The sequence below is a fragment of the Sminthopsis crassicaudata genome, chromosome X, assembly GCF_048593235.1.
Source record: "Sminthopsis crassicaudata isolate SCR6 chromosome X, ASM4859323v1, whole genome shotgun sequence".
Taxonomy (NCBI): domain Eukaryota; kingdom Metazoa; phylum Chordata; class Mammalia; order Dasyuromorphia; family Dasyuridae; genus Sminthopsis; species Sminthopsis crassicaudata.
This window is the reverse complement of record NC_133623.1, coordinates 57292282-57302564: the sequence shown is the minus strand read 5'-3', so window position 1 is coordinate 57302564 and position 10283 is coordinate 57292282. Positions and strand designations below refer to the sequence as shown.

At 40.9% G+C, this 10283-nt stretch overlaps 1 long non-coding RNA gene and 1 other non-coding gene across 2 annotated transcripts; both read left to right on the top strand.

Annotated features, from left to right (window-relative positions):
• Window positions 1–340: 340 nt before the first annotated feature.
• Window positions 341–4177, top strand: LOC141548450 (uncharacterized). The gene is made up of 3 exons (XR_012483953.1): window positions 341–437; window positions 1448–1594; window positions 3309–4177. It is a non-coding gene; the product is annotated as an uncharacterized LOC141548450 (long non-coding RNA).
• A 4767-nt stretch (window positions 4178–8944) lies between these two features.
• Window positions 8945–9051, top strand: LOC141549276 (U6 spliceosomal RNA). The gene has a single exon (XR_012484310.1). It is a non-coding gene; the product is annotated as a U6 spliceosomal RNA (small nuclear RNA).
• The last annotated feature ends 1232 nt before the right edge of the window (window positions 9052–10283 follow it).

The window sequence follows — 10283 nt, the reverse complement described above, 5'->3', positions numbered from 1 at the left end:
TTGTAGTCTGTGCGACTCCGGCGGGATGGCCACCCCTCCCCCTCCTCTCCCTGTCCCCTCCCCCACGAAGGACAGGGCCGGGACTTCCGAGATCCGCCCCCCCTGGAGCCGACCTTTCCTTTCGGCAGTGGGTAAAACGAGGGAGGAGGGGGCTTCGGAGATCTGAGCCCTGGGCAACCCGAAAGGCGCCGTCTCTTTCAAGGGTGGGGAAACTGAGGCCGAAGAATGGCGAGGTGTGGGGGAGGGGGAGCAGTGACCTTCCTCCTTGGGGGAGCCTTAGAAGCGTTTTCGGCTCGGGGGGTGGGGAAACTGCAGTGGCGGGTGGGGGGGGGAGGGGAGAAGGAATCGTTGGATCCTAGATTAGAGCTGGAAGGGACTTTGGAGGCCCCGGAGCCCCCCTCTCATTTTCCAGATAGATGAGCACAGGCTCGGAGACGGTAAGTGACTGGCCCGAGGACCCAAGGAGCGTCTCAGGGGGGATTTGAATCCAGGTCTTCCTGACTCCAAGCGCAGGAGTCCCTGGGCTGACTCAGGGCACGCGTGGGCTCACACTAGGGAGTCTTTGGATCCCTAGTCAGGAAAGGAAACAGGCCCAGGGAGAGAAGGAGGGGAGGGAGCGCGATGGGCCAGGGTTTCCCGGCGGAGCTGACGCCCCCGCCCCTCCCTCAGCATCCCGGTGCCCGGTGCCTCGGGAAAGGAAAGCCGGGGATGCCTCAGTGAGCCTGGGAGCCCCCTGTCCTCCGCGCCCCGTCCTCCGGGCCGGAAGCTCAAGGGCTGCTTTGCTCCCTTCTCCCCAGTGACAGTTATATGGGGAGCTGCCCGGGGGCAGAACGGGAAGAGACTGGGGGAGAGAAGCAGTCTCAGCTGAGCCACGGCTTCCTCTTTCCCTGCTCCCCCTCCTCCCCTTCTTCTGCTCCCCCTCCTCCCCTTCTTCTGCTCCCCCTCCTCCCTCTCCTCCAATTGCCTTCTGGGAAATGTAGTCCTCTCTGTGGGGGCAGGCGCCTGATTTGCCGCAGGGGTCCGTTGATCCCGGATTGGCGGGGGAGCCTCGAGACTTGTAATGTTAGGGAGTGAGGTCAGGGCTAACGGTCTAGCTAAGAGGATGCAAAGCTAGAAGAGCATTTAGGGATTGGCCCTTCCTTTTTTTTTTTTTTTTTTTTTTAACTTGGTCAATTTCTTTTTTTAATTTTAATGGTATTTTATTTTTCTCATTGTACATAAAAGGTAGTTTCCAACAATCATTTTTGTAAGATTTTGAGCTCTTTTTTTTTTTCTTCCTCCCTTACCTTCATCCTCCCCCAAGACAGCAAGTAATCTGATGTAGGTTGTAAATGTGCAATCATTTTTAACTCATTTCCATATGAGTCATGTTGGGGAAGAAAAAATCAGAACAAAAAACAAACAAACAAACAAACAAAAAACCCAAGGTCACTCCTTCCTTTTACAGATGGAAAAACCAAGGCCTAATCAATCCAAAAGCATCGATTAAGCACCTACTGTGCCAGACAAGGACCTAACCATGAGGCAATATGCAGCGCCCCCCACTCCATTCCAATGGGGGAGACAGTATGCAAACAACCAGATGCAGCTCAAGGTATTGACAAGATAGAGAGGAGGTATATGGGAAGGAGAGGCTTTTGGGGAATTGGGGGACAGCTCGCAGAAGGGGAGCTTTGAGTTGAGACCTAAAGGAAGTGGGGAAGGCAAGTGGCTGAGGTGAGGAGAGAGTGTTCTAGGAGTTCTGAGGGTTAAGGACATTCTAAATTTAGGGGGAGCCAGGCTGGGGTCTATCTCCTCCCTCTTCCCTACTCTGTGGAACGCCTTTTCTCCCCAGCCCAGCCTCATGCGGTTCGGCCGGCATAGAAAGGATGGGGATGGGAAGTGGTAACCGTGGTGCATTGTGGGGGGCCTTGAATGCCAGGGAGACGAGTTCAACAGGGAGAATAGGGTGAGTCTTTGAGAAGGATGTGCCATCTGTGTATGAAGAGAGCCAGCCTGGCAGCACAGGAAGGATGCATTGGTGGAAGGAGGGAAAACTTAAGAGGAAGAATTATTGGTTGCTGCCTGCCTCAGAACTGGGAAGGAAGGAAGGGAAGAAGCATTTATTAAAAGCCTACTGTGTGCAACTAGGTGGCTTGATAGGGTATAGGATGACTCATCTTCCTGAGTTCAAATCTGGCCTCAGCCCCTCACTAACTGTGTAGCCCCGAACAAGTCACATAACCTAATTTGCCTCAGTTTCCTCATCTGTAAAATGAGCTGGAGAAGGAAATGGCAAACCACACTAGTACCTTTGCCAAGAAAATCCCAAATGGCGTCACAAAGAGTTGGACACGACTGAATAACAAACATAACACTATGTGCCAAGCTCTTTACAAATGTTATCTCGTGTGATCCTCACAATCTGAGGAGGGTGTGTGCTATTATTTCCCCCATTTTATAGCTGAGGAAACTGAGGCTGACAAAGATTGCGGCTTACCCAAGGTCACAATCAAACGCTAGTCTTCCTGATCCTTCAGCTCTCTATCCACAGCATCTCCAGCTGCTTCTCAGATGCTTCAAACTGAATGTCCCATAGACATCTTAAACTCAATACATCCAAAAAAGAACCCACGGCCTTTCCCACTGAATCACACCCACGGTTCCTCAGGTTCACCGTGCCAGGGAGGAGTCCAGAATGGACTCTCATGCCCCCAGATCCAATCACATGTCGCAGCCCGTTGCATCTCTTGAACTGGCCTCCTCCTCCCTGCTGACACAGTAATCAAGATCCTCATTCCCTCACCCTGGGTCACTACAACAGCTGCTGGGAGCTCTGTGGGACTCTCGCCTCATTCCCATTCAGCCACTACAGGGATTTTCCTGAAGGGCATGCTACCCCCATTAGTAACCCTCCAGTGGCTCCCTATGGTCTTCAAACTCAAGTACAAAAATGCTGTTCTGAGTCTTCTCCTCGCTCCCCTTTATGGGACCCCAGCCTGCTGGCTATTCCATCTCTAGGCTTTGGGCATCCTCTGGCATTCTCCCCCAACCTGACCTCCCTGGTTCCCTTTAAGTTGCAATTTCCTACAGGAAGTCTTCCCCACCCCTTCCTCATTCACCTGCCTCCCCTCTACTGTTTCTTCTTTATTCTCTATATTTATCATCTTCCCCATTAACTTGGGGATTATACTTTGTTTTTCTTTGTATTCCCAGCGTTTAGTTTAGTGTCTGGTACATAGGAGATATTTAATAAATAAAATAAATACTTCTAGGAAGGATTTCTGGGACAGTGAGACTGACTTCCATTTGCCCAACTTCTTCCCCAGTTTACTCTAGGTACAGATCACCCAGGAAGCCATGAATAAAATAGGGACTTAACAGCCTTAAGTCTTCCTTAATTTCTCTGGTCTCTCCCGGGAGTAGCAATTGTGGAGCTAATGCTGAAGGTTTTGGAAGCTCCTAGCTGGGATCCTCACCTCTGCCTCCAGTGCAGACCTGCCTTTTCTCAACAACTCAGACTGTTAGAACAGAATCATTTAGTCTGAGAAATGAGATGATTATTTGCTCAGCGTCTAATAAAGACGTGAAGCCAGGTCTTTCTGATCGAGGTCAGTGTGATGTTTAAAAGAGACATGATTTCTGGGTAATTGTTTTATTAATGATATTAGCATATTCCCACTAAAATGGGTCAGTGACGCTCTCAAATGCTGAATACAAATCATGGCGGTGGGCTCATAGTTTTTTTTTTAATAGCTTTTTATTTGCAAGATATATGCACAGCTAATTTTTCAGCATTGAACCTTGCAAAACCTTTTGTTCCAACTTTTCCCCTCCTTCCCCCCCACCCCTCCCCTAGATGGCAGGTAGACTAATACAGGTTAAATATGTTAACGTATATGTTAAATACAATATATGTATACATATCCATAGTTATTTTGCTGCACAAGAACAATTGAACTTTAAAACAATGTACAATTAACCTGTGAAGGTGTGAGGGATGTAGAAGACCCTTGCCCAAAATGACTACTCAGAGATCACTCAGTAAAAAGCAGAAAAGTTGTTTATTGAAAACCTCCAGAGGATGAGCCATCCCATTACGAGATAAGAGAAAGCTCATGGTAGGAGGGCTAAAGAAGTAGTAAAGATACACAGCTTTTATACAAGAGATTACATCACAAGGAAGAGAGCATTGAGAAGGGGAAGAGGAGACATCTAATTGGTTGTTGGCTATTTGGAGAGATTGCAATGGAAGGTTTCTGTTTCCCCAAAATCACCTGATTTCTAGGAGACAGAAAATCAGGCCTTCAGGCTTAATCAAGCAGAGAGTGGTCCAACTAAGAGACTAAATATCGATAAATGTCAAATACTAATAAATGTCATCAGCTCAGGTTAGGTAAATATGGTTATAGCTTGCCAAAGCTCAAGTAAATATGGGCCTGCACATGTTATACAGGTCATAGGGGAAACAACAGAAATAATGAAAATAAAATACAGAAAAATAATTCCTACATTTCTGGAAGTTCTTCACTTTATCTCTCTCTATTCCACACAACTCCCCCCTTGTAATGCATAAATGATTTTTATCATATTTCTATGAAGAACTTCCACACTGCTCAAAATCAGTTAATATATCTGTACGTTGCTTATCAAGTTCACCATCAAGATCATCTCTCTCTAATACATTCCAGCCTTTTCTCTGAAGGATCATCATTTTAATAGCATGTATGCAATATTTCGATAGGGATCGTTGAACTATTCTAGTTACTAATATAATTATTCAAGGTAGACATAGTGGCAACAGGATAATACCACTGATTGCAATAAGTTCATACCATAAAAATTGCTTCCACCAACTAGCTTAGAAACAGTTATCACAGAACATATTGGCATTTGGCAGACATAAAAATACAAAGATAAATTAACAAAGATGACAATCTAGGGAAACTGAGGCACAACATTACACACTCTCCTTCTGAATATTCAAATTATTGAATTAATTCCCCTTGATACCTGGGAGGTCTCAATACCATAATTTTGGCCAACCCAATGTGAAGCAAATAAATCAAAATGAAACTAGAAAATGCAAGGACTTATGGCAAGGGCAAGTCTCTTCCTGACAACCCCAGAATTATCAGCAGTACAAAGGCCCTCATCTCAGCCCGAGAATCACTATGTTAGGTGGTCTTCAGTCATTTGTGCACTTAACTCAGCTTCTGCATATAGGGCGTATCAGGGCTCGAGACAATCATGCTGCCCATTCAGAGGAGCACCCCACTCCAGGAGAGAAGAGTGAGTAGCTCCACCTGTCCCCACCCAGAGGGACAGACAGGGCTGCCACTAGAATACAGATTTCTGAGCAGAGCTATCAAAACATGCACAGTTAGACCATCAAGGCAGGCAAATCCCGAACTTTAGGGGCTTGAAACATCCTTTGAGAATGCTGAGATATCAATTAAGAAACTGGGGTTACAGAGCTGGAGAATGCCAAGCCCCAAGGTGTATGATTTCTGGTTATTTCTAAAAAAAAAAAAAAAAAAAAAAATAGTCCCTAAAAACTAAGTCTGCCAGGACAATTCCACAGAATAAGGGGTTTGAAAGCTAAAGCATAGTAAAAACAAAAAAGGACTGCTTAAGGACTTCCAATTCAATCTGAACTGATGAGATACGGGGTGGGGCAGAAGTATCTAAGGCAAAGTGAACAGAAAACTAAGCATTCCCACTCTTTTAGGCATTTTGAGAAAAATCCATCAGTCTCTGTACTTCCCTGTCTCTTCCTCTCCTTTGTTTTTTCTCTCATGGAAAGGAATTATCCCAAAAAAAGTAAATAGGTTACAGGGACTTCCAGCCAAGATGGCAGAGAGGACAACACACACCTACTTAATCTCCATCTTTGCCTCAGAATTAGTGCTTGACTGGAAAAAAACCCACAAATAATTATCAATAGAAGATATCCTCGAAATTCACCAGAAAAGGTCTGTTTTTGCTCATGGGCTGGGGCGGCCAGATCAGGCTCAGGCTGAGAGCAGGCATGGAGAGTGTGGCAGAGAGGCTGCAAACAGGAAGTAAAGACTATAACCCCAAACTGAAAAGCTAGGGTCTCTGGGGACCTGGCCACACCCATCCGGATTGTCTCAGCACGCTCTCAGAATCTCAGAGTCTCAGAATGCAGACACAGCATAGCCATTGCTGTCCTGCTAGTGCCTCACTGCTTCTCTCCCCCTCCCCCCCACAGTCTCTAGAGGAAGCTTGGTAATACCATCCAGCCCCCCCCCCCAAAAAAAAAAGCAGACTGCATTATTTTTTTGCTAGTTTGTTTTCTTTGATTCTTCTCTGAAAAAATGAGCAAAAAATTAAAATGGACTCTAACCATTGAGAGCTTCTGTATGGATAGAGAGCAGACTTTAAACCCTAAGGAGTCTAAAAATAGACTGTCTCCAGATGAATCCCCAGAAGGGGATATGATATAGTCCTCAACACACAAGACTCTCATAGAAGAAATTTAAAAGGCTCTCACAAGAAAGAGAGAAGAAAAATGGGAAAAGGAAAGGGAAGCTTGGCAAGAGAGTCTGGATAAGTTATCCCACTCATTTAAAGATAGAGTGGATAAAGAAATCAAATCCTTGAAAAACAGAATCAGTGAATTGGAAAAAGAAAATAGCTCTCTTAAAAAATACAATTGGAGAAATGGAAAAAAAAATTTCATAGAACAAAACAACTCACTTAAAAACTCAATTGGATAATTAGAAAAAAGATATTTAAAAAGTGAGTGAAGAAAATAATTAATTGAAAATTAGAATTGAACAAATAGAATTGAATGACTTGAGGAGACACCAAGAATCTATCAAGTAAAACCAAAAAAAAAAAAAAAAAAAATGAAACAATGGAAAAAAATGTCAATTAACTTCTTGGGAAAACAACAGACCTGGAAAATAGATCTAGGAGAGATAATCTGAAAATTAGTGGACTTTCTAAAAAATATGATGAAAAAGAGAGCCTGAACATTATTTTCCAGGAAATGATCAAAGAGAACTGCCCAGATCTTATAGAAACAGAGGAAAATAGACATTGAAAGAATTCATCCATCACCTACTGAAAGGGACCCTAAAATCAAAACTCCCAAGAAACATAGTTTCTAAATTCCAGAACTATCAAACCAATGAAAAATATTTACAACTTGCTAGAAAAAAATCAATTCAAATATAGAGGAACCACAATATGGATTACCCAGGATCTAGCAGCATACACATTAAAGGATTGAAAGGCCTGGAATCTGATATTCTGAAAAGCTAAAGAACTTGGGTGCAGTCAAAAATAACTTACCCAGACAAAATGAGGATTTTTTCCCCCAGGGAAGAAGATGGACATTCAACGAAATAAATGAATTTCATCTACTTCTGATGAAAAAAATGGAACTAAACAAAAAGTTTGATCTCCAAATACAGAACTCAAGAGATATCTATCTAAAAAGAAATCTTGGGAACTATATTTCTGTTACAAAGATCTATAAATAACACATGTATAATGTGTTCTAGAAATTAGAGATGGAAAGGAAATTGTACCAGAAAAAGGGTAAAATAGAGGTACTACATCTCATGAAGAGGCAAAGGAAACCTATTATATCTGAGAGAAGAATGGAAGGGGATGAACACAGTGTGTATCATACTCTCATCAGAATTGGCTTAAAGAGAAAAATATTAGACATATTCGATTTATGGTGAAACTCCTTCCACCTCATTGAATAGTGGAAGGGGAAAAGTGAAAAGGAAAGAAGTAAGCTAAGCAGAAGGGAATACAGAAATTGTGAGAAAAAGGGGTAAGATAGTGGGAAGAACTCTAAGGTGGGGATATTAAAAAGGGAGGCATGTGAAAAGCAAGTGGTGCTCACAAGTTTAATACTGGGAAGAGGGGAAGGGAGAAGGAAAGGAGAAAAGCATAAGTAGGAGTTAACAAGATGGCAAGTAATACAGAATTGGTAATTTAACTATAAATGTGAATGGGGTAAACTCCCCAATAAAGAGGAAGCTTCGGTTAGCAGACTGGATTAAAAGCCAGAATCCTACAATATGTTGTTTACAGGAAGCATACCTGATATATACAGAGTAAAAGCAAAAAGATTGGGGCAGAATCTACTATTCTTCAGGTGAAGCTAAAAAAGCATGCATAGCCATCCTCATCTCTGATCAAGCAAAAACAAAAATTGACCTAATTAAAAGAGATAAGGAAGGGCACTATATCTTGCTAAAGGGTAGCAGATAATGAAGCAATATCAATATTAAACATATATGCACCAAGCATCTAAATTCTTAAAAGAGAAATTAAGAGAACTACAAGAAGAAATAGATAGCAAAATTATAATAGTGGGAGTGCTCAACCTTGCACTCTCAGAATTAGATATATCAAACCACAAAGTAAATAAGAAAGAAGTCAAAGAGGTAACTAGATACTAGAAAAGTTAGATATGATAGATCTTTGGAGAAAACTAAATGGACTCAGAAAAAAGTACATTTTCTTCTCAGCAGTTCATGGAATCTATACAAAAATTGACCATATATTAGGACATAAAAACCTCAAAATCAAATGCAGTAAGGCAGAAAGAGTAAATGTATCCTTTTCAGATCACAATGCAATGAAAATGGCATTCAGTAAAAAGCCAGGGGAAAATAGACTGAAAAAATAATTGGAAACTAAATAATCTCATACTAAAGAACGATTGGATGAAACAGCAAATCATAGACATAATAACTTTACCCAAGAGAATGACAATAATGAAATGGCATATCAAAATGTGTGGGATGCAACCATCGTGGTAAGGGGAAATTTTATATCTCTAGAGACCTACTTGCATAAAATAGAGAAAGAGAAGGTCAATGAATTGGGCTTGCAACTAAAAATACTAGAAAAGGAACAAATTAAAAGTCTCCAGTCAAACTCTAAACTTGAAATTCTAAAAATAAAAGAAGAGGTGCTCGCTTCGGCAGCACATATACTAAAATTGGAACGATACAGAGAAGATTAGCATGGCTCCTGCGCAAGGATGACACGCAAATTTGCGAAGCGTTCCATATTTTTGTAATTTGGAAAAATGAATACAAGGGATAATATTATAAAATATATATATATATATAATAAAAAAATAAAAGAAGAGATTAATAAAATGGAAAGTTAAAAAAAAAAACTATTGAATTAATATAACTAAGAGTTGGTTCTATGAAAAAAAAAAGGCAAATCTGATTTAAATCTGATTTAAAAAAGGAAAGAGGAAAATCAAATTGTTAGTCTTAAAAATGAAAAGGGAGAACTTGCCACTAATGAAGAGGACATTAGAGCAATAATTAGGCGTTACTTTGCCCAACTTTTTGGCAATAAATTTGATAACTTAAATGAAATGGAAGAATACCTTCAAAAATATAGCTTGCCCAGATTAAGAGGAAGAAGTAAATTGGTTAAAGAGTCCCATCTTAGAAAAAGAAATAGAACAAGCTATTAACAAACTCCCTAAGAAAAAATCCCCATAACCAGATATATTTACATGTGAATTTTACCAAACATTTAAAGAACAATTAACTCCAATGCTATAGAAACTATTGGAAAAAAATAGGGATCGAAGGAGCTCTGCCAAATTCCTTTTATAACACAGATATGGTACTAACACCTAAACCAGGTAGGCTGAAAACAGAGAAAGAAAATTATAGACCAATCTTCCTAATGAATATTGCTGCTAAAATCTTAAATAAAATATTAGGAAAAAGATTACAGAAAATAATTCCCAGGATAATACACTATGACCAAGTAGGATTTATACTAGGAATTCAGGGCTGGTTCAATATTAGGAAATCTATTAGCATAATTCACTATATTAATAACCAAATTAAGAAAAAACATATGATCATCTCAATAGATGCAGAAAAAGCATTTGACAAAATCCAACATCCATTCCTAATAAAAACACTTGAGAGGATAGGAATAAATGGACTTTTTTTTTTTAATAGGAGCATATATTTAAGACCATCAGTAAGCATCATATATAATGGGGATAAACTGGAACCTTTCTCAGTAATCAGGAGTGAAACAACGTTGCCCACTATCACCATTACTATTCAATATTGTATTAGAAATGCTAGCCTCAGCAATAAGAGTCAAGAAAGAGATTAAAGGAATTAGAGTAGGTACTGAGGAACCAAATTACCACTCTCTGCAGATGATATGATGGTATACTTAGAGAACCCCAGAGATTCTACTAAAAAGCTATTCGAAATAATTTACAACTTTAGCAAAGTTGCAGGATACAAAATAAATCCACA